General features: G+C 38.6%; 1 protein-coding gene across 2 annotated transcripts in view; it reads left to right on the top strand.

Moving 5' to 3' along the window:
* The first annotated feature begins 18,426 nt into the window (after positions 1-18,426).
* LOC102963062 (monocarboxylate transporter 1-like) overlaps positions 18,427-27,276 on the top strand; it is a 29,531-nt gene continuing 20,681 nt past the window's right edge. For both annotated transcript variants that reach the window (XR_006221817.1, XM_042998213.1), the window contains exon 1: positions 18,427-18,506. The gene's annotated coding sequence lies outside the window, so the exon portion shown is untranslated. The remainder of the gene's footprint in view (positions 18,507-27,276) is intronic.

Genomic DNA, 27,276 nt, shown 5'->3' with positions numbered 1-27,276 from the left:
ACAATCAGCAAAACTAAAAGGCAACCAACAGAATGGGAGAAGATATTTGCAAATGACATATCAGATAAAGGGTTAGTATCCAAAATCTATACAGAACTTATCAAACTCAACACCCAAAAAACAAATAATCCAGTGAAGAAATGGGCAAAAGACATGAACAGACACAGATGTCTAAAGAAGACATCCAGATGGCCAACTGACATGTGAAAAAATGCTCAACATCACTCATCATCAGGGAAATACAAATCAAAACCACAATGTGATACCACCTTACACCTGTCAGAATGGCTACCATTAACAACTCAGGAACAACAGATGTTGGCAAGGATGTGGAGAAAGAGGATCTCTTTTGCACTGCTGGTAGGAATGCAAACTGGTGCAGCCACTCTGGAAAACAGTATGGAGGTGCCTCAAAAAACTAAAAATAGAACTACCCTATGACCCAGCAATTGCACTACTAGGCATTTATCCAAGGGATACAGGTGTGCTGTTTCAAAGGGACACATACACCCCCCAGGTTTATAGCAGTACTATCAACAAGAGCCAAAGTATGGAAAAAGCCCAAATGTCCATCGATGAATGAATGGATAAAGAAGATATGATGTATATATATACAATAGAGTATTACTTGGCAATCAAAAAGAATGAAATCTTGCCATTTGCAACTACATGGATGGAACTGGAGGGTATTATGCTAAGTGAAATTAGTCAGCCAGAGAAAGACAAAAATCATATAACTTCACTCATATGAGGACTTTAGGACACAGAACAGATGAACATAAGGGAAGGGAAACAAAAATAATATAAAAACAGGGAGGGGAACAAAACAGAAGAGACTCATAAATATGGAGAACAAACTGAGGGTTGCTGGAGAGGTTGTGGGAGGGGGGTGGGCTAAATGGGTAAGGGACACTCAGGAGTCTACTCCTGAAATCATTGTTGCACTATATGCTAACTAATTTGGATGTAAAATAAAAAAATAAAAAATAAAACAAGTTAAAAATAAAAATTTAAAAATTTAAAAGAAAAAGACACAAACAAAAAACTGAATCTTAAATACAGAGAATAAACTGGTGGTTGCCAGAGATGAGTGAGAGGATGGGTGAAACAGGTGAAGGGGGTTAAGAGTGTACTTATAGTGATGAGCAGTGAGTAATGTATAGAAATGTTGAATCATTATATTGCATACCTGAAACTAATATAGCACTGTATATTAATTATGCTTCAATTAAAAAAACTCAAAAAAATAAAAAAAACATATTTTTACCAAAATAAACAGGTTTGAAGGTATTCTCTAATATTGAAATTGCCTTATTCTTTTGCTTTTTTTGGTTCACAAACTTCATAACAAGCTGATTTCTCATCTCTCTTTTCATTCTATCCTTTTCAGATAGAACTTGCAACAATAACAACAAAAACAACCATATAAAATTTAATTAATTAATTAATTTTTTGAGAGAGGGAGTGCACACCAGTGGGGGAGAGGGAAAGAGTGGGAGAGAGAGGGAGGGAGGGAGAGGGAGAGAGAGAGAGAGAGAGAGAGAGAGAGAGAGAGAGAATATGTTAAGCAGGCTCCACGCTCAGCACAGAGCCCAATGCAGGACTCGATCCAATTACCCCGGGATCATGACCTGAGCTAAAATCAAGAGTGTGATGCTCAATGAACTGAGTTTCCCAGGCACCCCAGAGAATCTCAAGCAGGCTCCACCCCCAGCACAAAGCCCAACATGGGGCTTGGTCTCATGACTGTGAGATCATGACTTGAGCCAAAATCAAGAGTTGGATGCTCAATCAACTGAGCCACCCAGGTGCCCCTAAATTTTTTATTTAACTTGCCCAGGCCTGAATTCTAAAGAACATAAAATATTTAAATGTGATATTTTTGGCCCTGTGTCATTCCTATTTTTTTTTTCACAATAAATCACAACTTGTTAAGAATAGCCATAGGCAGTTCATTTTTCAGATTATTTACTCAAAACAGCAAAATGATTCAGTGTTTTCTTATGTCTTTGGAAAGAAGGTTCTGCAATTAACTAAATTTTAGTTAATAATATGCTCATGTGGTTTGGACTACACTGATGGAATTTATAATTGTGATTAACATGTAACATTTCAGTGCTTGACAAAATTCTAGCATTCTAATGAGTTAAAATACAGAGAAAACTTTGCTAATTTTAAGTATATAAAAGGGGAGGCAAGAAAAAGATTTTATGTGAGTTCATTTACCTTATTAAATAACAATAAGGACTTTGTCAACTTTGTCAGAAGAAGCACAAGATGAGGAGATGATGGGGGAGGCAAAGGAGAAGGAGAAAGAGGAAGGAAGGAGGAAGAGGAAGATAGAGAGGAGGGGGAGGAAATAGGAAGGGGAGATGCAGAGGGAGGAGAAGAAGGTAGGAGATATGGAAGGAGGAAAAGGGAGAAAATGGTGAATGAGAAGAATGAGAAAGTGACAAACACAGAAGATCCAAAGTAGAAAACCTGAAAGGAGCTTTTAAGTGTAGGGATTACATAAAGGTACAAATGATATAAGAAGGTAGATGATGGGTGCCTGGGAGTTTATAATACTATTCTGTTTACTTTGTATGCATTTGAAAATTTCCATAATAAAAAGATATTTTTTAAAAAGAAATCAAAGAAGGACACCTGCGTGGCTCAGTTGGTTGAGCTTCCAACTTTGGCTCAGGTCATGGTCTGGTGGTTTGTGAGTTCGAGCCCCGCATAAGGCTTGCTGCTGTCAGAGCGGAGCCCACTTTGGATCTTCTGTTCCCCTCTCTATCTCTCCCTGCCCTGCTCATGCTCTCTTTCTCTCAAAAATAAATAAAACGTTAAAAAAAATTTTTTTAAAGAAATCAAAGAATGTAATTTACTCCATTAACAGAAGTAAAGAGAAAAAAAACATGATTACCTCAGTAGATATACAAAATGCATAAAAGTTAACACCTGTTGATGATAAAAACTCTCAGCAAACTGAAAATTGAAAGGAAATCAATTAATCTGATAAGGTTGTCTATAAAATCTGGGGTTGACATCAGACTTGGTGAAATATTGAACACTGTCCTCTAAGTTGAAGCAAAGCAAAGATGTAGATTCTCATCACTACTATTCAACATTATATTGGTAGTTTTAGCCAGTGCAGCAAGGCAAGACAAAGAAAAAGGAGTAAAAATTATAAAGAAAAAGTAAAACTTCCTTTTCTGCAGATGACATGACTGTATATGTAGAAAATCCATGGGAAACTATAAACAAATTACTAGAAACAATAAGTGAATTTGACAAGATTGCAAGACACAAATTCAATATGCAAAATAAATTGTATATCTACTAGTAATAAACAATTTGAAAATGAAATTAAAATAAAACTATTTAAAATAACAAAAAATAAAATTTTATTTTTGGAATGATTTTATAATTATTATAATATATTTATAGTTTATACATTTGTGATATATTAATATGTATTTTATATATTAAATTATAATAATTTTTGGAATAATTTAATAAAATTGTGCAAAACCTATACATTAAAACAATAAGATATTGCTGAGAGACTAAAGAAGACCTAAATAGATAAAGAAATATACCATGTTCATGGATTAGAAGACTAAATATGGTTAAGATGACAATTGTTACCAACTCTTCTTTAAAATTCCAATAAAAACTTCAATAGGGCTTTTTCATTGAAATTTACAAGCTTATTCTAAGTAGGACTCAAAATAGTTAAAACAATCTTGAAGAACAGAAAAGCTCAAGGGCATATTCTACTTAATTTCAAGACTTACTACAATGAAAAACTATAATAACAAAAGGCAAAGTAGTATTGGCATAAGGATGGATGAATAAATCAATGACACAGAATTAAAAGTCCAAAAATAGGTCCACACATGCCTACCGTCACTTGATTTTGACAAAAGAGCCAAGGCAATTCAATGAAGGAAGAAAGTTTTCTAATAGACAGTGCTGCAACAACTAGAGGATATCTGTAGGAGAAAAAAAAAAAGAATACAGACTATCCCCCACCCCAACTTCACTGCATATTATACAAAAATTAATTTGAAATGCACCATAGCCCTAAATGTGAAAGTTAAAATTCTAAAGCTTTTATAAGAAAACATAGGAAAATATCTTTGTAATTTGGGAGTGGAGGAATGAGAGGTTGGAACACATTTTTTAGACAGGACACAAAAAGTGCTAACCATAAAAACAAACAAACAAAAACCCAGCAGTGAATAAATTGGAGTTCATAGAAATTTGAAACTCAGCAACAAAAAAGAACCAACTGAATGCATGCAGTAACACAGGTGAATCTCACAAATATAATGTTCAGCAAAACAAGTCAGACATGAGTTGTACATATTATATGACTTTGTTTTTATGAATTTCAAGAACATAGAAAACTAATTTATGTTGACAGAAATAAAAATAGTCATTGCTTTGGGCAAAGAGGATTGAGAGATAGTTTGAAAAGGTCCCAAGGGGATTTTTCTGAGGTGATGAAAATGTTCTTTAACTTGATCTGGATGAAAGTCACAGGGATATATAAATTTATCAAAATTCATTAAGCTGTGCAATTAAGATCTTTTATTCTATGTAAATTATACCTCAATAGAGTACAGTTTAAAAATAAATCTTTTTGCAAATCACAGATCTGAAGGGATTTGTATCCAAAATATATAAAGAACTCATAGAACTCAATAATAGACAAATAACCTAATTTTTAAAGATGGGCAAAGGATTTGAAATACATTTCTCCCAAGATATACAAATAGCCAAAAACCACATGACAAAATGTTCAACATCATTAGTCATTAGGGAAATACAAATCAAAACCACAATGAGATACCACCTTATACCAATTAGGATGGCTATTATTTAAAAAGCACACACACCATCAGAAAATAACAAGTGTTGGTGATGATGTGGAAAACTTGGAACTCTTGTGCACCAAAGTTTTGGGAATGTAAAATGGTACAGCTGCAATGGAAAACAGTATTGCAGTTTTTAACAAATTAAAAATACATTTACAGGGGCGCCTGGGTGGCTCAGTTGGTTAAGCGGCCGACTTCAGCTCAGGTCATGATCTCACGGTCCGTGGGTTCGAGCCTCGTGTCGGGCTCTGTGCTGACAGCTCAGAGCCTGGAGCCTGTTTCAGATTCTGTGTCTCCCTCTCTCTGACCCTCCCCCGTTCATGCTCTGTCTCTCTCTGTTGCAAAAATAAATAAATGTTAAAAAAAAAATTAATTAAAAAAAAAATTAAATAAATAAATAAATAAATAATAAAAATACATTTACATATAATCCAGCTACTCCACTTTCAGGCATACACCAAAAGAATGAAAAGCAGAGTCTCAGGGTGCCTGGGTGGTTCAGTCAGTTAAACATCTGACTTTGGCTCAGGTCATGTTCTTGCGGTCCATGGGTTTGAGCCCCATGTCAGGCTCTGTGCTGACAGCTCAGAGCCTGGAGCCTGCTTCAGATTCTGTCTCCCTTTATCTCTGCCTGCCTCTCTCTCTCTGTCTCTCTCTCTTTCTCTCAAAAAAAAAATTAGGGGCGCCTGGGTGGCTCAGTCGGTTGAGCCTCTGACTTCAGCTCAGGTCACGATCTCACGGTCTGTGAGTTCGAGCCCCGCGTCAGGCTCTGGGCTGATGGCTCAGAGCCTGGAGCCTGCTTCCGATTCTGTGCCTCCCTCTCTCTCTGCCCCTCCCCCGTTCATGCTCTGTCTCTCTCTGTCTCAAAAATAAATAAACGTTAAAAAAAAAATTTTTTTTTTTTAAATTAAACAAAATTTTTAAGGGCAGAGTCTTGAAGCAATTCTTGTGCATCCATGTTCATAGCAGCATTACTCACAAAACAACTCAAGGGTTCATTAACAGGTTAATGGATAAATAAAATGTGGTGTACTCATATATAATGGAATATTATCGAGCCTTAAAAAGGAAGGAAATTCTGACACATAGCTACAACATGGATTAACTTTGAGGACATTATGTGGAGTGAAATAAGCCAGTCACAAAAAGATAAATCAATAAAGATTCCATTTATATGAGATTAACTAGAGTCATCAAATTCATAGAGACAGAAGGTAGAATGGTGATTGCCAGGGACTGGGGGAGGCGAAAATGGGGAGTTGTTTAATACAGAGTTTCAGCTTTGCAAGGTGGAAAGTGTTTTGGAAATTGGTTGCACAACAATATGAATATACTTAACACTAATAAACTGTACAGTTAAAAATGGTTGAGAAGGTAAATTTTGTTTTGTATATTTTACCACAAGTATGAGTCAAAATTTAAAGTAAGAGAGAAAAAAAAAAACGATTCCAAAACTAAAAACAAACAAGCCACATAAGTTACCACTATATATCCATTAGGATGGTAATAATAATAATAAATGCAAAATAACAAGTGTTGGAGGATATGTGGAAAAATTAGAATCTTCTGTTGGTGGGAACGTAAAATGGAGCAGCTGCTGTGGAAAACAGTTTGGCAGTTCCTCAGAAAATTAAGCACAGAATTAGCAGCATTATTCATAATAGCCAAAAAGTGGAAACCACCCAAAGGTCCACCATCTGACGGGCAGATAAGTAAAATATGATATATCCTTACAATGGAAAGTTATTCAGCCATAAAAAGGAGGAAGTGCTGATGCATGCTATAACATGGGTGAACTTTGAAAAATACCACGTTACAGAAGGAAGCCACGTAGGTTCACATAATTGTATTATTCCGTTTTTTTTTTATTTATTTTTTATTTATTTTTTTTTAATGTTTATTTATTTTTGAGACAGAGAGAGACAGAGCATGAATGGGGGAGGGGCAGAGAGAGAGGGAGACACAGAATCGGAAGCAGGCCATCAGCGCAGAGCCTGACGCGGGGCTCAAACTCATGAACCGTGAGATCGTGACCTGAGCTGAAGTCGGACGCTCAACCGACTGAGCCACCCAGGCGCCCCTATTATTCCATTTATATGAAATATACAGAATAGGAAAATCCATGGAGACAGAAAGTACATTAGTTGATGCCAAGGGATGGGAGAAGTGAGGGCAAAATTGAGACTAACTGCTAACAGCACAGGGGTTCTTTTGGGGGAGATGGAAACATTCTGCAATTAGTGGTGATTGCTGTTCAACATGGTGAACATACTAAAACCCACTTAAATGTACACTGTAAAATGATTTTTTTTGGTATTTTATGGAATATGGAATTTTGTAATGTTCATATACGAATTTATCTGAGGATTATAGTTCAATAAAACAAAAACTTTTTTATGTGTTATTATTGGTGATAGGGTTAAGAGCACATACCTGTTTCTTACCTAAGAGAGGTGTTGAAACAATATGGGAGGGAATGGAAGTGAGGCAGCTGAACTTAGCAGTAAAAACACAACAGAAACCTAGTTTTCCTATTTTCCAGATAAAATATTTGAGGAATATATTCAGCAAAAGCAATAAATTTCCAATTTTGCATTTATAAGATCTGCTCCCCCCCTTTTCTTTAGTGGTGTTTCTCATCCTTGTCCTTAATTTCTGCAATTGAAACTTTCTTGAAATCGTCCTGAGTTTGCAAATACTTATTTAAGGCAGATTACCTTGCACCATCTCCAATTATTCTTAAAGTATAAAAAAGAAAAGTGCAGTAATGGAGATTTGTAAGATAAAATGAAAAGCCACTAGAGGGCACTATATCCTGTCTGGTTTGCAGTGAGGATTTCTATGAAACAATACTTTTTTTACCTTAAAGATTATGCTTCTCATGGTGAAGCCCAGAGCTGTTTATTTACCCCGTCAAACCCTTCATAAGCTGGGTGGCCTTAGGAAAGTCTTTGGCTTCTCTGGGTTTCACCTTCTACACCTACAAACGTGTGGGTTTGGCTACATGCTTTCCAAGTTCCTGTTGATGAAGTTGTGGGGTGATGGTGGGGTGGTCTGGAGTCAACAGCCAAGAAAGAATTCTTGAAGATATCTTTGGTGCAAAAAGGTGATTTTATTAAATCATGGGGACAGGACCCACAGGCAGGAAGAGCTGCACTGGGGTTCAGTTATGACAGGTAAGTCCTTACATACCCTCAGGTTGGGAGTGGGTCAGGTGTAAGAGTAAGTTGCTAAGGTATTTTGGAAGCAAGGTTTCCAGGACCTTGAAGAGCTAGCAGTTGCTAGGGAGATGCCACTTATTACAGTTTAATAAAACCTCAATCATGAGACACTTCAGATGTATACTGGGGGGGCCATCACCTTGGAGTATGATTGCCAGCATATGTCTTGGGGCAGTTGAGATAAAGGAAGTAGACATACAGGGTCCTCGAGGTTGGGACAATGTCAAGCTAAGGTTCTCTTTTGCCCGTAGCGACGTGTCATCATCAACACAGCTGAGCTCCTAGAGGGACGTCACTCTGCTGGTTTCCAGGACTTGTCAGTGGGCTGGAGGCAGTAAGGGACTTTAATTTTTCATTTGCCTTAGTTTCCCACATTACCATGGCAAGCACTTAAACCCCTTTCCTTTGTTCTTGGGTAGCCAGTAGTGTCTGAGGAATATCACACATACCCCACCTGTGGGGGGTGGGGTGCCAGCCTGTATTTTGCCCTCAACTTGTCCCATGCTCCCTCATCACTGTCAACTCTAAAATTCCTATTTTGTACTGCCTTAAAGCCAGGATAAAATCTAGCAAAACAGTAAGCATTGTACCCGCTTTATTTTACCACTTTCTCCAGCTTGCTCAAACTGGTCCCTCTTTCCACCTTCCCTATTTGTTTTTCCAGTTAATCAGCTTAGAGGCACTTTTGACTGACAACTTATAATATGATACATAAGCACTCTCAGAGCACTTGCCAAGTTTTCTGTTTTGATTCTCAAAACAAATAGGGCTTGTGTTATCTCTGGTGTACCTGGTAAGGAAACAGAGGTCTGGAAGGTTTCAGTGAATTGCCCACAGTAACATAACTAATCAGTTATAGGACCTGCCCTTCCAACTCCAAAGCCTGTGCTCTTCATGACAAAATTCCCTGTTAGTGGGAACAACCTTTGTGACGTGTGAAGTTCCACATTTATGCTAGCAGTATTAGTTTTCTACCTTCCTGTAACAAATTGCCACAACACAGTGGCTTAAAGCAACATAAATTTTTTGTCTTACAGTTCTGTAGACCAGAAGTCTAACATAGGCCTCGCTGGGGTAAAATCAAGGTGTCGGGGGTCTTGTTCCCTTCTGGATGTTCTAGGCAGGAATCTGTTTCCTTGTATTTCCCAGCTTCCAGAGGCCACCTGCATTCTTTGGCTGATATACCCTTTCCTCCAACTTCAAAGCTAGCAATAGCAAGTCAGATCCTTCTCACATGCATCATTCTGACCTCTCTGCCTCCCTCTTCCACTTTTAAGAATGCTTTTGATTATATTGGCCCCAGACAATCCAGGATAATCTCCATTTTAAGGTCAGTTGACCAGCAAATTTAATTCCATCTGCAACTCTAATTCCCTTTTATCATGTACTATAAAGTATTCACAGGTTCCATGGATTAGGACATGAACATCTTGAAGGGGGTGCTTATTCTGATTACCACACAGTCCTTCTTTAAGAAGAAAAAAATAAAGTTACAATCATAAAATTAGATATGATCCTATGAACACATATGCTAAACTTTATTAAATTCATGGAAAATCTGTTTCTCCTTATTTATTTGGTTTATTTATTGAGGTAAATTCATATAACATAAAGTTAAACATTTTAAAGAACACATTTCAATGGTATTTAATACATTCACAATGTTGCACAAACAGCACCTCTATTCAGTTCTAAATAATTTTCATTCCCCCAAAGAAAACTCTATACCCATTAAGCATTCATTCACTTTCCCCCTACCCCTCAGGCCCTGGCAGTCACTAAATCTCTTTTTGTCTCTACAGATTTACCTATTCTGGATATTTCATAAAATAGAATCACATAACTTGTGACCTTTAGTGCCTGGCTACTTTCACTTATAATATATTTAAGGCTGATCCATGTATCAGTACCCAATTCTTTTTTATGACTGAATAGTAGTCCACATGTATGGCTATACCACATTTATTCAGTGATGGTATTCAATGATGGGCAATTCATTGTTTCCAACCTTTCATTATTATGAATAATGCTGCTATGAACATTCCTGTACAAGTATTTGTTTGAATACTTGCTTTTAATTCTTTGGATATATACTTAGAAGTAGAATTGGCAGGGGGAGGGCATCATGTGGTAATTCTCTAACTTTTTGAGGAATCATCGAATTGTTTTCCGTAGTGGCTAATATCATTTTATACCCCCACCAGCAATGTACAAGCTTTCAAATTTCTCTGCATTCTTATTACTACTTGTTTTCTTTAAAAAAAAATTATTATTTTAGCCATCCTAGTGGATGTGAAATGGCATCTTATAGTTTGATTTGCATTTCTTTATTCACTAACAATGTTAAGTATCTTGTCATGTATTTGTTGGCCATTTACACGTCTTCTTTGGAAAAGAAGTGTTTTTGCTATTGAGTTGTAAGAGTTCTTTATGTATTCTGGATATTAGACCCTAATTTGCAAATATTTTCTTCCATTCTGTAGGTTTTTTCACTTTTTTAAAAAGACTTTATTATTTTGGGAGCACCTAGGTGGCTCAGTCGGTTCAACATCTGACTCTTGATTTCTACCGAGGTCATGATCTCACCATTCATGCATTCATGCTCTACATCAGACTATGTGCTAACAGTGTGGGGCCTGCTTGGGATTCTCTGTCTCCCTCTCTCTGATCCTCCACCCCCCTCAAAAATAAATATTTAAAAATTTTTTCACATTGTTTTAAAACAAAGATTTTATTATTTTTAAGTAATCTCTACACCCAACATGGGGCTCAAACTCACAACCTGGAGATCAAGAGTCACCTGCTCCACCAACTGAGCCAGACAGTACCCCTTTCACTTTCTTTTTTAGACAGGAAAAAAAGTTTATTTATTAATTTTTGAGAGAGAGAGAGAGAGGAGTGGGGGGATGGGCAGAGAGAGAGGGGGGCAGAGAGGGGGAAAGAGAGAACAGGGGTAAGCAGGCTCTGTGCTGATAATGTGAAGTCTGATGTGGGGCTCAAACTCATGAACCACGAAATCATGACCTGAGCTGAAATCAGATGCTTAACCGACTGAGCCACCCAGGCATCCCTCATTTTCTTGATAATTATTCTTTGATGCACAAAAGCTCTTAATTTTGATGAAATCCAATTTATATATTTTTCTTTTGTTGCTTTTCTTTTGGTGTTGTATCTAAGAATCCATTGCCAAATCCAAAGTCATTAAGATTTATCCCTGTTTTCTTGTTAAGAATTTTATAGTTTAGTCCTTACTTTCAGGCTGTTGGATAATCCACATTGAGTTGATTTTTGTATATGGTGTGAAGTAGGGGTGCAACTTCATTCTTTTACATACGGATATCCAGTTGTCCCAGCATGACTTGTTGAAGAGACTTTTCTTTTTCCATTGAATGGTCTTGGCACCTTTTTCAAAAATCAACTGGTTATAATAAGCATGAAACCTACAGATAACACAATGACACTAATTAGATCGATATCTTCCAATAATAACTCTGAATGTAAATGGACTAAATGCCCCAATCAAAAGACATACGGTATCAGAATGTATTAAAAAAAACAAGATCCATCTATATACTGTCTGCATGAGACTCATTTTAGACCTGAGGGCACTTTCAGATTGAAAGTGAGAGGATGGGAAACCATCTATCATGCTACTGAAAGTCAAAAGAAAGCTGGAGTAGTCATACTTATATCAGATAAACTAGATTTTTAACTAAAGACTGTAACAAGAGATGAAGAAGGGCATTATATCATAATTACGGGTCTATCCATCAAGAAGAGCTAACAATTGTAAATGTTTATGCCCCCAACTTGATGGCACCCAATTATATAAATCAATTAATGATCAACATAAGCAATCTTATTGATAAGAATATGGTAATTGCAAGTGACTTTAATACTCCACTTACAACAATGGACAGATCATCTAGGCAGAAAACCAATAAATGAACAATGGCCCTAAATGATACACTGGACCAGATGAACTTGACAGATATATTCAGAGCTTTTCATCCAAAAGCAGCAGAACACTCAGTCTTCTCGAGTGCACACGGAACATTCTCCAAGACGTATCACATACTGGGTCACAAAACAGCCCTCAATAAATACAAAAAAATTGAGATCATACCATGCATATTTTCAGATCACAACACTATAAAACTTGAAATCAACCACAAGAAAAAATCTGAAAAGCCTCCAAGTGCATGAAGGTTAAAGAATATCCTACTAAAGGATGAATGGGTCAACAAGTCAATTAAAGAAGAAATTAAAAAACATATGGAAGCAAATGAAAATGAAAACACAACAGTCCAACCCTTTGGGATGCAGCAAATGCAGTCTTAAGAGGAAAATACACTGTAATCCAGGCCTATCTCAAGAAACAAGAAAAATCCCAAATAAAAAACCTAACCTCACACCTAAAGGAACTAAAAGCAGAACAGCAAGGAAACCCCAAAGCCAGCAGAAGAGAAATAATAAAGGTTAGAGCAGAAATAAACAATATAGAATCCAAAAACAAAAACAAAAACAGAACAGATCAATGAATCTAAGAGCTGGTTTTTGAAAGCATAAACAAAATTGATAAACCCCCATCCAGACTTCTGAAAAAGAAAAGAGAGAAAACCCAAATAGATAAAATCATGGATGAAAGAGATCAAAACCAACACCACAGAAATACAAATAATGATTAGAGAATACTATGAAAAATTATATGTCAACAAACTGGACAACCTGGAAGAAATGGACAAATTCCTAGACACCCGCACACTACCAAAATTCAAACAGGAAGATAGAAAATTTGAACAGACCCATAACCAACAAAGAAATTGAATCAGTTATCAAAAATCTCCCAACAAATAAGAGTCCTGGGCCAGATGGCTTCCCAGGAGAATTCTACCAGACATTTAAAGCAGAGTTAATACCTATCCTTCTCAAGCTGTTCCAAAAAATAGAAATGGAAGGAAAACTTCTGGACTCATTCTATCAGCCAGCATTACTTTGATTCCCAAACCAGACAAAGACCCCACTAAAAAGGAGAATTACAGGCCAATATCCTGATGAACATGGATGCAAAAATTCTCAACAAGATACCAGCAAACCAAATTCAACAGTATATTAAAAGAGTTATTCACCATGATCAAGTGGGATTCATTCCTGGGCTACAGAGCTGGTTCAATATTTGCAAATCAATCAATGTGATACATCACACTGATAGAAGAAACTATAAGAACCATCTGATCCTGTCAATGGATGCAGAAAAAGCATTTGACAAAAGACAGCATCCTTTCTTAATAAAAACCCTCAATTAAGTCGGGATAGGAGGGACATACCTTAACATGATAAAAGCCATATATGAAAGGCTCACAGCTAACATCATCCTCAATGGGGAAAAACCGAGAGCTTTCCCAGGAACATGATAGGGATATCCACTCTCACCACTGTTGTTTAACATAGTGTTGGAAGTCCTAATCTCAGCAATCAGACAACAAAATGAAATCAAAGGTATCCAAATTGGCAAAGAAGTCAAATTTTCACTTTTCACACATGACATGATACTCTACATGGAAAACCCGAAAGACTCCACCAAAAAGCTGCTAGAACTGATACATGAATTCAACAAAGTTGTAGGATACAAAATCAATGTACAGAAATCGATTCCTATACACCAATAATGAAGCAGCAGAAAGAGAAATCAAGAAATTGATCCCATTTACAATTGTAACAAGAACCATAAAATACCTAGGAATAAACCTAACCAAAGATGTAAAAGATCTGTATGCTGAAAACTATAGAAAACTTATGAAGGAAATTGAAGAAGATACAAAGAAATGGAAAAACATTCCATGCTCATGGTTGGAAGAACAAATATTGTTAAAATGTCAATACTACCCAAAGCAATCTACACATTCAATGCAATCCCAATCCAAATTGCACTGGCATTCTTCTCAAAGTTAGAAAAAACAATCCTAAAATTTGTATGGAACCAGAAAAGACCCTGAAGAGGCAAAGTAATGTTGAAAAAGAAAACCAAAGCAGCAAGCATCACAGTCCCAGACTTTAGCCTCTACTACAAAGCTGTAATCATCAGGACAGTATATTATTGACACAAAAAACAGACACATAGACCAATGGAATAGAATAGAGAACTCAGAACTGGACCCACAAATGTAAGGCCAAATAGTCTTTGACAAAGCAGGAAAGAGTATCCAATAGAAGATCCAGGACTGTCTTTAGCAAATGGTGCTGGGAGAACTGGACAGCACCATGCAGAAAAATGAACCTGGACCACTTTCTTACTTTATACAAAAAATAATAAACTCAAACTGTATGAAAGACCTAAATGTGAGACAGGAAACCATCAAAACCCTAGAGGATGAAACAAGCAACAAACTCCTTGACCTCAGCCGCAGTAATTTCTTGCTTGACACGTCTCCAAAGGCAAGGGAATTAAAAGCAAAAATGAACTGTTGGGACCTCATCAAGATAAAAAGCTTCTGCACAGCAAAGGAAAACAATCAGCAAAACTAAAAGGCAACCGACAGAATGGGAGAAGATATTTGCAAATGTCATATCAGATAAAGGGTTAGTATCCAAAATCTATACAGAACTTATCAAACTCAACACCCAAAAAACAAATAATCCAGTGAAGAAATGGGCAAAAGACATGAACAGACACAGATGTCTAAAGAAGACATCCAGATGGCCAACTGACACATGAAAAAATGCTCAACATCACTCATCATCAGGGAAATACAAATCAAAACCACAATGAGATACCACCTTACACCTGTCAGAATGGCTGACATTAACAACTCAGGAACAACAGATGTTGGCAAGGATGTGGTGAAAGAGGATCTCTTTTGCATTGTTGGTGGGAATGCAAGCTGGTGCAGCCACTCTGGAAAACAGTATGGAGGTGCCTCAAAAAACTAAAAATAGAACTACCCTATGACCCAGCAATAGTACTACTAGGAATTTGTCCAAAGGATACAGGAATGCTGATTCATAGGGGCACATGTACCCCAATGTTTATAACAGTGCTATCAACAATAGCCAAATTATGGAAAGAGCCCAAATATCCATCAACTAATGAATGGATAAAGAAGATGTAGCTTATATGCAGAATACTACTTGGCAATGAGAAAGAATGAAATCTTGCCATTTGCAACAATGTTGGTGGAACTGGAGGGTATTATGCTAAATGAAATAACTCAGTTAGAGAAAGACAGATGTTTTCACTTATATGTGGAATTTGAGAAACTTAACAGAAAGCCATGGGGGAAAGGAAGGGGAAAAAAATAGGCAAACCATAAGAGACTCTTAAATACGGAGAACAAACTAAGGGTTGATTTGGGGGGAGTGGGGGAGAGGGGAAAATGGGTGATGGGCATTGAGGAGGCACTTGCTGGGATGAGCACTAGGTGATGTAAGTGATGAATCATGGGAATCTACTCCCAAAGCCAGGAGCACACTGTATACACTGTATGTTAGCTAACTTGACAATAAATTATATTAGAAAAAATAAAAAACTAGATTTCTAAAAATGAAAAGAAATAGTACCTAATATTTGGGACTTTTTGTAAGCCTAAAACATATTTTCAAATATGTATCTAGCCATAAAAAAAATCAATTGGTTATATATTTATGAGGCAATTTCTGGACTCTCAATTCCATTGTTTGTCTCTATATTTGTCCTTATGACAGTACCACTCTGTTGATCGCTGTAGCTTTGTAATAAATTTTATAAGAAGGAAGTGTGAGTCCTCCAACTTTGTTCTTTTTCAATATTTTTATGACTATTTGGGGTCCCGTCCAATTTCATATGGAATTGAAATTGCATATGAATTTGGAGATCTTTTCCACTTTTGCAAAAGGGGCTGTGGAAGTTTAATACGGATTGCATTTAATCTATAGATCATACTGAGTAGTATTGCCATCTTAACAATATTAGGTCTTTCTATTCAGGAACATGGATGTCTTTCCATTTATTTAAATCAGCAGCATTTTGTGTTTTCAATGTATTGGTCTATCAACTTTATGTAGTAAGGAATTTGGCCTCATCTAAAAAGAGGTCTGGCCTTTGTCCAAGCTCCTGAGAGGTGACTTCTTTAACCCTTGCAACTTCCCAAGTGTAGAGGAGTGTCTTTGTAATTCAGGGTATGTCCCACAGATCAACCCCAATGGTTTATGCTAATGAAACAACTCAGGGTGGGGGCTGGCAAGCCAGAAAGAACAACCATGTGATTTGGAGAAGTAGGGCTTTGTGTCACATGATAACAGCCCAACCTCTGTGGTTGGGGGAAGTGGGGGCTGGAGATTTGAGTTCAATCATCTACATGACGACTCATGTCAAGTAATGAAGCCTCAATAAAATGCTCAATACCAGGTCTTGAGTGACTTTCTCTGGCTGGCAAAACTGTTTGAACATTGTCACACATCATAGCTGGGAGAGAGGACTAGAATATCAAGTCCCAGATTCTCCCTATGCTACTCTTCCCTTGCCTGATTCCAATTTATCCTTTACCTGTGAAAAACATAACCTTGAGTATAATAATTTCTAGTGAGTTCTGAGTCTTGCTAGCAAATCAGTGACCCTGAGGGTGGTTGTGGGAACTCCCCAATTTGTGGCCAGATCGTTTGAACTGAGGGTGGCCCTGGGGACCCTTGAACTTACAGCTGGTGTCTAAAATAAGGGCAGTTTGGGGGTGCCATTTCTTCATATTGTACTGTTGCCTAAATGCTTTGCAAACGCTTTAGTTAAATATAGCCCTAGGTATTTTAATCTTTTGGATGCCACTGTAAATGGAATTGTTCTCTTAATTTCTTTTTCTCTGTTTTTAACAAATGCTTATTCAGCACTTGCTCTATGCTAGGCTTTATCCCAATGCTTCATAAACACTAGTTTTAATCCCGTAACAACCCTAATTAGGTCCTTTGGTTTTTGAAACTCAGCAGTCTGGCTCCTGAGTCCATATTCTGAACCCACTACACTGCTCCTTTACAAGACTTCTTTGAGAAGTTTCCTGGGAATCACCCTATCCCATCTCTTCCCACTGCCATTTTATAAATTCACTTCTGAACCAGAGTCTCCCACTCTCTCCCCAACTTAACTGTCTACAATCAACCCTGAATGCTGCCGCCACCCTAACAGCCCCTAAAGCACCAGTGGCCTACTCCTAGGGTTGTTAGGGATTTAAATGTGTGTGGTAGGGGATGGGGGTGAAGTGGTTGGACAAGATCCCAGAATGCAGCAAATGCTCAACAAATGTTGGCTCTTTTGAACCTCAGCCTCCTCAAAGAAACTAATTTCTTGGAAGGCAGAGGCCTTGATCTATACTTTTTTGGTATTTCTTAAAAGTCAACGTGATGTAATCACTTTGACACACTCTGGTCCCTGGACTTGCTCAAGAACCTCCAGTGGCTCTTAGGACACAATCAGGCTCTGGAGTCTGACTTCAAAGGCTGGCTGCTGCTAGCTCTGTGACCTGTGTAAAATGCTTAATCTCTCCGAGCCTCGGGTTCTTTACTTGCAAAATGTAGTAGCCACATCACAGGGTCATGAGAATTCAAGTGAGGTGCCTAGCACAGAATCGGTCCCTCAAAACTGCTAGCTCTAATTAGATCCTGTCTCGAACATGCGGGGTCCAAACAAATTTGGCCTCCCAGATTCGCTCGTCTCCCCGTTTCCGGCATACGCACCTTCCCCCTAGAGAGGGGGGGCCGCCACCCTCTGACCCGCTCCTCTTTCCCGACTTCTGCGTTTAACCGCCACCATCCACCAAATGCCACATGCAAGTTCCCTAATTTCCCTCACAAAACTCATTTAAAGCGCTCTGACGGTTTGAGTGACTTCCCCCGAGTTCACCCAACTCTGCGGAGGCCACAGCCCGCGCTCGCACCGCCCGCCCCTCGGCTTCTTCCCGGGCCCGAGGTGCACCCGCATCCATTCACACCCCGCCCAGCCCCTCCTCTTCCAGCAGCTTCCCGGCTCCTCCGCGCGCCCGCCCGTCGCCCCCCCACACCTGAGACCCCGGAGGTACGCCCCATCCGTCCTTCGCGGCTTTTCCCTTTTGTCTGCCAGAGACTGAGGGGTAGGCCGGCGCCGGCGTCCCGCACGCGTGTAAGTCACCGCGAGGATGCGGGGGACTCGTGGCCGGATGGGGGTTCCGCGGTCGCGGCCGCGTGGGGGCCGGACAGGTGTCGGCCCGCTGGGGGGCAGGGGGCGGTGGCCAGAAGAGCCAGCTCCGCCCCCGCGCGCAAGCTCCGGCAGGGGCAGCGTAAAAGGGAGCGGCGCCCACCCGCCACACTCCGCGTGGAGCGCTCCCGCTGCGTGGGAGTGGGAGCCGCGTGCGGCCCAGAGGAGCTCCGCCCCGCGCCGTCGTGTCACGCACACGCTCGGCGCCACGAGCCGCGCATAACGGTTAGTTGGGTAACGGCCGGCGGAGGTGCTCGGCACGGAGCCTGCGGTGTCCCAGCTGCCTTGGCGGGTGGGAGGGAGCCTGGGGCGGTGGGGGTGGGGGGAGTTGCGCAGACCTGGGTCTCGAGGGAGGGAGGCGGTGGACTGGGAGGTCTCGGACCCGGGAGCGGGAGATTCGGGCCAGTGGCGGAGGTTCGGGAAGGTGTGCAGGCCACCGACCGGGGAGAGGATGAGGTCGTGGTGACCTGAGGGAAATCGCTTTGTCTCCACCGGGAATGCTTTTGTTCTGGAAGAAACATGACCTGGGCTGTAAAATCAAATAGGGTTGACCAACCTCATGCCTCCGGGCTCTGTTGGTCAGATTGTGGCTCTGCGGCAGGTGATTCGGGCGGGAGGTTTTTCGTTTTTGGCGGTGTGGCATGCCATCTTTAACTTTCTAATCTTTAAAGTCTTTGTTTGTTTGTTTGTTTGTTTGTTTTTTATGTGATCTCCACACCCAAGGTGGGCTCGAACTCCTCTACTCTTAGCTAAGCGTCGCTTGCTCTCCGACAGAGCCAGCCAGGCGCCCATATTTGGTCCTTTTTTAATTTATCCTGACAAACTCACTTCCCCTGTTCTTGATTCTCTGTGACTGCTCTGCCCACAGAAATTCCCCTTTCTTCTCAAATCCTGCCTGTCCTGTTCTCCATTGTAATTTTTTGTATTATGGGAACCTTTATTATGGTTGTACAAAGTTTTGCTTACTTTCTCTCCTTCGTTTTGAGTTTCGTTACGGTAGTGACTATCTTTGTAGTTCCCATAGCACATAGTTGAACGGTAAGAGCAACTTTTGGGTAATTACTATGACCCATGTAGTACTCTTTTCTTATGGGTCCAGTCACATCAGTTACATTAGTTAAATTAGCCCCAAATCTTATCTGGAGTTAATGCAAGCCTTTGTCATACCAGTTGCAGTAACTTCTTGGGAGTCCTTTGACCCTTAAATTTGGGATTACCGTACCTGCAAATTAGAAATGCACATGCTTGGGGCGCCTGGGTGACTCAGTTGGTTAAGCATCCGACTTACCCTTTTCAGAGATCTGGGGTTCAAGCTCCACTTGGGGCTCAAGGCTGACGGCTCAGTACCTGGAGCCTGCTTCAGCTTCTCTCTCTCTCTCTCTCTCTCCCTCTCTCTCTCTCTCTCTCTGCCTCTCCCCCGCTTGCAGTCTGTCTCTCTGTCTTTCAAAAATAAACATTAAAAGAAATTTTTTTTTTAAATGCACATGTTTACATCCCTCTGCTGTGGTTGCAACACGTTGATGTTTTCAGTTTGTGATGTAGAAAACAATATGGCAGGGGAGCAGATCAACAATTTACTCTTGGTTTTTTTAGGAAAGTGGAATAGATTGTTGAAATTATTGTAAGTGTACTTTAAAGGAAGTGATTTTTAATGATAAGTATATTCTTGGGCTTATATTGTCAGCATTTTAAAACTCAAGTTTAACCTGTAATTGTATTTTCAGGTACACAGTTTCCTTATTGATATTTCTTTAGTGTCCAAAAATGCTTTTTAAAACAACTTTGCAAATAAGCATTTATCAGTATGTAGTGTAAGTAATGTTTAGCTAGACAAACAATACTCAGTGTTTTGTGATTAGGCCCTCTACAGAAACAAAATAACTTTATTCCTTCTTTGAAGTAACGGCGCTCCAATGCAGCAGTAATAATGATCTTCAGATTCATTCATGGAATATTAAACAAGTATGTATACAAGAGTGAACTAGAAGGAGACAAATTTAAGGGTCTCAAATTTGGGATGAGAACTTTCAGAGTAATGAATAAAATTGTGAAATAAAATTTTAGTCTGTGGTCTTTAGTTACCAAAACCTATGATTTATTTTTTCGTAGAACAATAAACTATAAAACTGTTTTTAAAAACTATGAAGCTAATGATAGTGTTACATCTTTCTGTAAGTAATTCAACTTTTTTTTTTTTTCCAAAGAAAAGGAATAACAACTTTCTCTGCTGTCTTCCTCTTTGTGATGCTTTTTCCCAGTTTGGCCTCAAAACTGTGTGAAGTGGATGCTAGCAGTGGTATATAGTAGCATTTCTATTCAAAAGGAGTAATGTAGATGACCATAACCTAATTACTTATTTGTTATTTTAAATTTTTTTCAACGTTTTTTATTTATTTTTGGGACAGAGAGAGAGACAGAGCATGAACGGGGGAGGGGCAGAGAGAGAGGGAGACACAGAATCGGAAACAGGCTCCAGGCTCCGAGCCATCAGCCCAGAGCCTGACGCGGGGCTCGAACTCACGGACCGCGAGATCGTGACCTGGCTGAAGTCGGACGCTCAACCGACTGCGCCACCCAGGCGCCCCTGTTATTTTAAAAGAGCCAGTACATTTCTGCTTCAAATTCTGGGGTAAAATTCGTCATATATTAATTAAAATAGTATATTTAGGTTTTGACTTGGAGAGCCTACTTTGGATTGCTGTAGAAAATAGCGTTTGTAGCTTGTATTCTAAATTGTAATCTGGAATTCTAAGCAAAAGTCTCCTGTATAGTGTAAAAAACTGAAGGACACAGCCTCAACCCTCCCTTTTTTCCACTATTCAGAGTCTAATGTCCTTTTTAAAATGTGGGGGAAAAATGGGTCTGTATTTAGAAATCATGCCAAAATGAATTTCAAACCAGAAAGACAGGAATTTGTTAATCTGGCAGAATTGTGTTGAGTTCATGTCTGAGTTGTGAATTTTTTAATCCATAATTTTTCTTTTGGATCCTCAAGTTTATTCGCTTTCTTTTTCTTTCTGAGTCTAAGACACTTGCAGTTTTAAATATAATTATGACCCTGGAATAAAGTTTTTAATACAAGACAATGTTACTATTAAAACTGTGATGAGTCAGTTCTTAGTGACCAAAAACTGTGACTTTTTAAAAACAAATGGTGAGAAATCATAACTAGCAACTAAACTCAACATTTAATCAAATCCAGAATGTATTATATTAGCTGTTCCAAGTGAAACTTCTTGTATCAAACAGCTCTATTGTGACTGTCTATGTAAATTTAAACATAAATATTCATGAGGCATCTGGCTGGCTCAGTGGGTACAGTATGTGACTCTTGACCTCAGGGTTGTAAGGTCAGTGCCCCAAGTTGGGTGTAGAGATTGCTTGAAAATAAAATCTTTAAAAAAGAATTAAAAATTTAAGTATAAATAATCTGAGATGAATTAACCTTGTTTTTTTAATCTTAATTCAGAGGAAAAACATAAAATTCATGCCCTGGAGCATTTCTATTTAATGTAGTCTTAAAACCTGGATTGTTTCTTTTGAACTGAGATGTTATGGTTTCTCTAACTCAAATGAAAATTTTAGAAACCTTTTTAGAAATATTTTTATAATCCTACTTTCAGCATAGGTAGGTGAAATGCTTTTAGGACAGGTACTCTTTAGTTTCAAATGGTGCAGCAGTTTTATGGAATTATTTTGCAAATTGTTTCACATGTACTCTGAATTTAAAATGATCTCTACTGAGATGAGAATGGGTGCCTGAGGACTTCTTTACCAATTCTTCTTACACAGATTTCCTCTCCTTTACGAAAGGAAGGCTATCTCAGTCGTCCCAGTTCTTACTCTGGTGTACTGCCCCAGGCTATAAAAATCTTTGGGGAACAATCCAAACAAAGGGAAAAATCCAGAATGCATAACCCTAGAGAGAGAAATGTTGAAGGAGGCAGGACCATATTTCACCCAGACACAGACTCTGCCTTTGCTGATTGTCTTCTATGAATCTCAGAACTTGAAAGAGAGTAGCTTGTAATAGGAGTGTTTATCAACTCACTGTTTTGAATTCAAATGAGGTCAGATCTTTTCTGATGATGAGGACTGGCCAGTTAGGTTATACAGTGACTGTTTTTCATAAACATAATGAACCAAGTGCCAAGGATTTGACAATGATATATCTAAGGCACATATAACACATGTACAATATGCCAGAAACTACATTATGTGCAACCATTAAACTTACCATTTTAGTAGTCAAGGTGTAAGGGGTACATATTTTCCAAAGTTCTTTTTGCGACAAAACAGTTGAAGATCACAGACTTGGGAGTCACTTGTATATACACCTACTTCCCTTCAAAGTAAATTTAGGATGTTCGATTAAGAGAACATAAAGTGGTACAAATTAAGTCTTTATATCATTCAGTATTTTGCTTGTTTTTCTGCTTCACACCAAATATGAATCTTATAAAGGATTATAGTTGTGAAAGAAAATTCAGTAGCTCTGTCCAAAAAGACCTGAGGCAAAGGATATTATGGGATGCAACACTATTATCCAGAGTAAAAACAGAAACCTAGCTAGGGACCAAGTTCCTGAATCAGAACCAGCCAATTCCTTTATCAAGGATGAATTGTGCTTTGGGAAATCAAGGCCCAGTGGTGTTGGGGAAACTTTGAAATGGCTCCTACACTAACCATATCTCTTTTGTAGGGAAATGGACACTATGTTCTGTATTCTTTCAAGGATTTTCGCTTATCTTTGTTTGCTGCATCAGTGAATGGAAATGTGTGGAAAATTGTATTTGTAATAATTTCGTGGCATACTCTTACCCATTCTGATGAATAGTCAAAATAATTGGAGGAAATCTCTGAAGGAGATGACTCTGTAATTGCTATCAAGCCCTAGAACAATGGTGGCCTCCTGTTCGGATTTAATTCCATTAATTTCTGAGCTCTAGCAGCTACTTGGAAAATTCTAAATGTTAGGAGGAGACGTGTGGGCCATTTATCCCAAATCACTTTAGAGGACTTAAAGCAATCTGATTGGTGGAACTTCCAGGCCCTGGTCATATCTCAGTTCTATTTCTCTGGCCAGGAGGCCCTGGGAAAGCCTGGGGCAAGTCCAGAGCCTTTCAAGGAACACTGGAAGAAGTCTCAAATCCTGGAGGAACAGAAGCAATGTGAAAAGGTTGCCCAAGCTCTTGTTTTTTGTGGTAACATCAGCCTTATATGTGCATTGGTGTGTGTGTGTGTTTAAATGAGATTACGAATAAGGTAACATTTCTTAGATATCTGTGTACACATATACATATTATGGAGAATAACTAGTTCTGTAGGAAAATTTTTCATATCTTGTATTTTTAATTGACAATCTAAATAAAGCATTTTCTGGATATTGTGGATGACCATCGTTTTAAAAGAAAAGTACTGGGGCACTTGGGTGGCTCAGTTGGTTAAGTGTCCCAATTCTTGATTTCTGCTCAGGTCGTGATCTCACAGTTCATGAGATCAAGCCCTACATTGGGCTATGTACTAATAGCATGGAGCTTGCTTGGGATTCTCTCTGTCTTCTCTCTCTGCCCCTCCCCCTGCTTATGTGCTCTCTCTTTCTCTCTCAAAATAAATTTTATATAAATGTTATTAACTACTTTTACAGATGAAAGAAAAATATCATGTGAAGGCATTTTTTAAAAAAATTAAAGTGGTCACTGAATTTAAAATTCCTTTTATTTTTTTTTTTTAGAGAGGCTACAAGTGAGCGAGGGGCACAGAGAGAGTGAGAGAGAGAAAATCTCACAAGGGGCAGAGAGAGAGAAAGAAGTGGGGCTCACCCGGGTCTTGTGTTTTACCTGAAGCGGGGCTCGTACTCACCCAATGTGGCACTGATTTGAACTTACGAACTGTGAGATCGTGACCTGAGCTGGAGTCATATGCTTAATGATTGGGCCACCCAGGTACCCTAAAATGAATTCTTAATGAACTAGGGGTAAAACTTCTTATACATGATAGTGCATCTACCAAACTCTGGAGTAAATATTTTTCTTGATGATGAAACATTGTATACATTACCTTTAAAATCACAAACAAGAATGCCAACTATTAAGGGCTGAATTATGTCACCTCAAAATTCATGTGTTGAAGTCCTAACCCCCAGTACCTCAAAATATGAGTATATTTGAAGATAGAGCCTTTAAATTGTTAATTAAGGTAAAATGATGCTACATGAGTAGACCCTAATCCAGTATTACTGGTATCCTTATAAAAAAAAGGAGAGACACCAGATCTTGCACACACAGAGAGAGAATGTGGATACACAGTAATAGGGCAGCCATCTACAAACCCAAGAACAGAGGCCTCCGAAGAAACCAAACCTGCTGACGACATCTTGATCTTGGATGCCTACCCTCCAGAGCTGTAAGAAAATAAATTTCTGTTGTTTAAGCCACTTAGTCTATGGTATTTTGTTACGGCAGACTGAGCAAACTAATACGCCAATATTTTTAACATTGTACTGGACAGTGAGCCCAGCACAAAAAGATAGGGGAAAAAAGTGTCAGACTTAAAAAGGAGGAAACCAAGCTATAATAATCTCACATAACATGATTGTCAATGTAGAAAACCTTAAAGAATATACCAGTTAATTATTAAAAAATAAAATGTTTGCAAATTTTTCAAATTAAAGAACAGTATTCAAAAATCAATTGTGGTGGTACTTATGGAGTAAGTTCTCTGAAAATCTCCTTCATAAAAGCAATGAGAAAACTGGCAAAAATTACTAAAATCAACTTTTCAGAACTCAATTAACCAAGGGCTTAGAATAACTCAATGAAACTGTATACCAGAAAATAGTAAAATCGAAGAACAGCAAGATTTGTGGTGTTTAAACATGACCCATTCCCATCCTTCTCTCCCCAAGTCTATAAAAATGATTAAAAACAAATAACCTCACAATAACAGTAGTTGTGGACACCAGCAATCTAGTGCCCCTGGTGGGCAGAATGGGTTTGGAACCCTCTAAAAGGCCCTATTCTCAGAGAATTGTCATTATTTAACATGTCCAGGTCTCTCCCAGGGCTTATCTTTTTTTGATCTAATTCAGAGCTTGCTTAATGTGAACAACCTTTTCTCCAGGACATTTGTTGAAAACAACCAGAGCTATTATTTAACATCTCAGCTGCCTGAGTTGGAAAAACAATTGGGACAAACAAAAAGCTGACCAAACAATTAAAAGGAAAATCTTGGGAATAAGATGTCCGTAGGGAATTTTTGAAAAGCTCTGATATAATCCTGGGACTCCAGAAGATCATGCACATGTACAAGACTGGTCCCATGCTCAGGAAGGACCTGAGAAAGCCTGGATTTACTACCTCTATCTGACCATGAAGCTCTGTATGAGCAGGAACTGAAGACTAAGGTAGAGACGTAAGCTGCCTGCTAGAGAGTTGAAAATATGCCACACCACACACATAATGCTCTTTTGCAATGCCTAGGAGATATCCTGATTCAAGGTATTTAGGGAAGTCTTTGTCCAGTTATTGATTTAACACTAAGCTAATTGAGCAGAGATTTCAGTGGCCACATATGACAAAACAAAACAACAACAACAATAAAGTTAACATACTTTGTTCAGGAAGTTATTTTAAAAAAAGGCAATAGCAGTGTCAACATAAGCCACAAAGAGCAATACCAACTAACCCGTGGGGAGGGAGGGAATCTGATTCCCACAACTGTGACATATGTTATGTAAGATGTCTTGTTATCAAAAACAACAACAAAAATATGTGACACACAAAGAAACAGAAAGTATGGTCTATACACAGGAAGAAAAGTCATTCAGTAGAAACTATTCCTGAGGAAGCCAGATGTTGGACTTGCTAGACAAAATCTTTAAATTATTATAAAGATGTTCAAATAATTACAGAAAACCATGACTAAAGACATTGAGAACATGTCTTACCAAATAGAGACTATCAACCAATAAAGAGATAATTCTTTAAGAAAAAAAAAAACAGAAGTTTTGGAACCGAAAAGTATAGTAACTGAATGCAATATTTATGAGAGGACCCCAAAAACAAACTTAAGCTGGCAGAAGAAAGATTCAGGAAACTTGAATATAGGTCAATTGAAGTTATCAACCCAACAAAAAGAAAGAAAAAAGAATGAAGAAAATGAATAGAGCCTCAGAGACCTATGAAACATCAACTGTACAAACATATGCATAATAGGAACCTCAGAAGAGGAGAGAAGGGGCAGAAAAATATTTGAAGAAATAATGGGCAAAAATTCTGCAAATTTGATGAAAGCCATCACACATCTAAAAAGTTCCACAAACTCTTCAACAAGATAAACCCAGAGACCCACAAAGACACCCATTCTAATCTTCTGAAAGTCAAAGACAGAGAATCTTGAAAGTCGCAAGAGAGAAGCAGCTCATCACAAATGATTCTTAGTAAGATTAACGGCTAGTTTTTGTTAGAAACCATGGAAGACAGAAGGCAGTGGGATGGAATATTCAAAGTGCTGAAAGAAAGACTGTCAACCAATAATTCTATATCCAGTAAAACTATCCTTCAAAATAAAGGAAAGGGTAAAACATTCCCAGATAAAAACTCAGAGAAGTCATTGCCAAAGCCATCTTGAAAAAGAAACCGAAGCTGGAGGTATCACACTCCTGGACTTCAATATGTATTACAAAGCTGTAATCATCAAGACAATATGGTACTGGCACAAAAACAGACACTCAGATCAGTGGAACAGAATAGAGAACCCAGAAATGGGCCCACAAACATATGGCCAACTAATCTTTGACAAAGCAGGAAAGAATAGCCAATGGAATAAAGACAATCTCTTCAGCAAGTGGTGCTGGGAAAACTGGACAGCGCCATGCAGAAGAATGAACCTGGACCACTTTCTTACACCACACACAAAAATAAACTCAAAATGGATGAAAGACCTAAATGTAAGGAAGCCATCAAAATCCTCCAGGAGAAAGCAGGCGAAAACC

The sequence above is a fragment of the Panthera tigris genome, chromosome C1, assembly GCF_018350195.1.
Source record: "Panthera tigris isolate Pti1 chromosome C1, P.tigris_Pti1_mat1.1, whole genome shotgun sequence".
Lineage (NCBI taxonomy): Eukaryota > Metazoa > Chordata > Mammalia > Carnivora > Felidae > Panthera > Panthera tigris.
The sequence above is the reverse complement of the archived record's forward strand: the minus strand, read 5'-3'. Positions and strand labels throughout refer to the sequence as shown.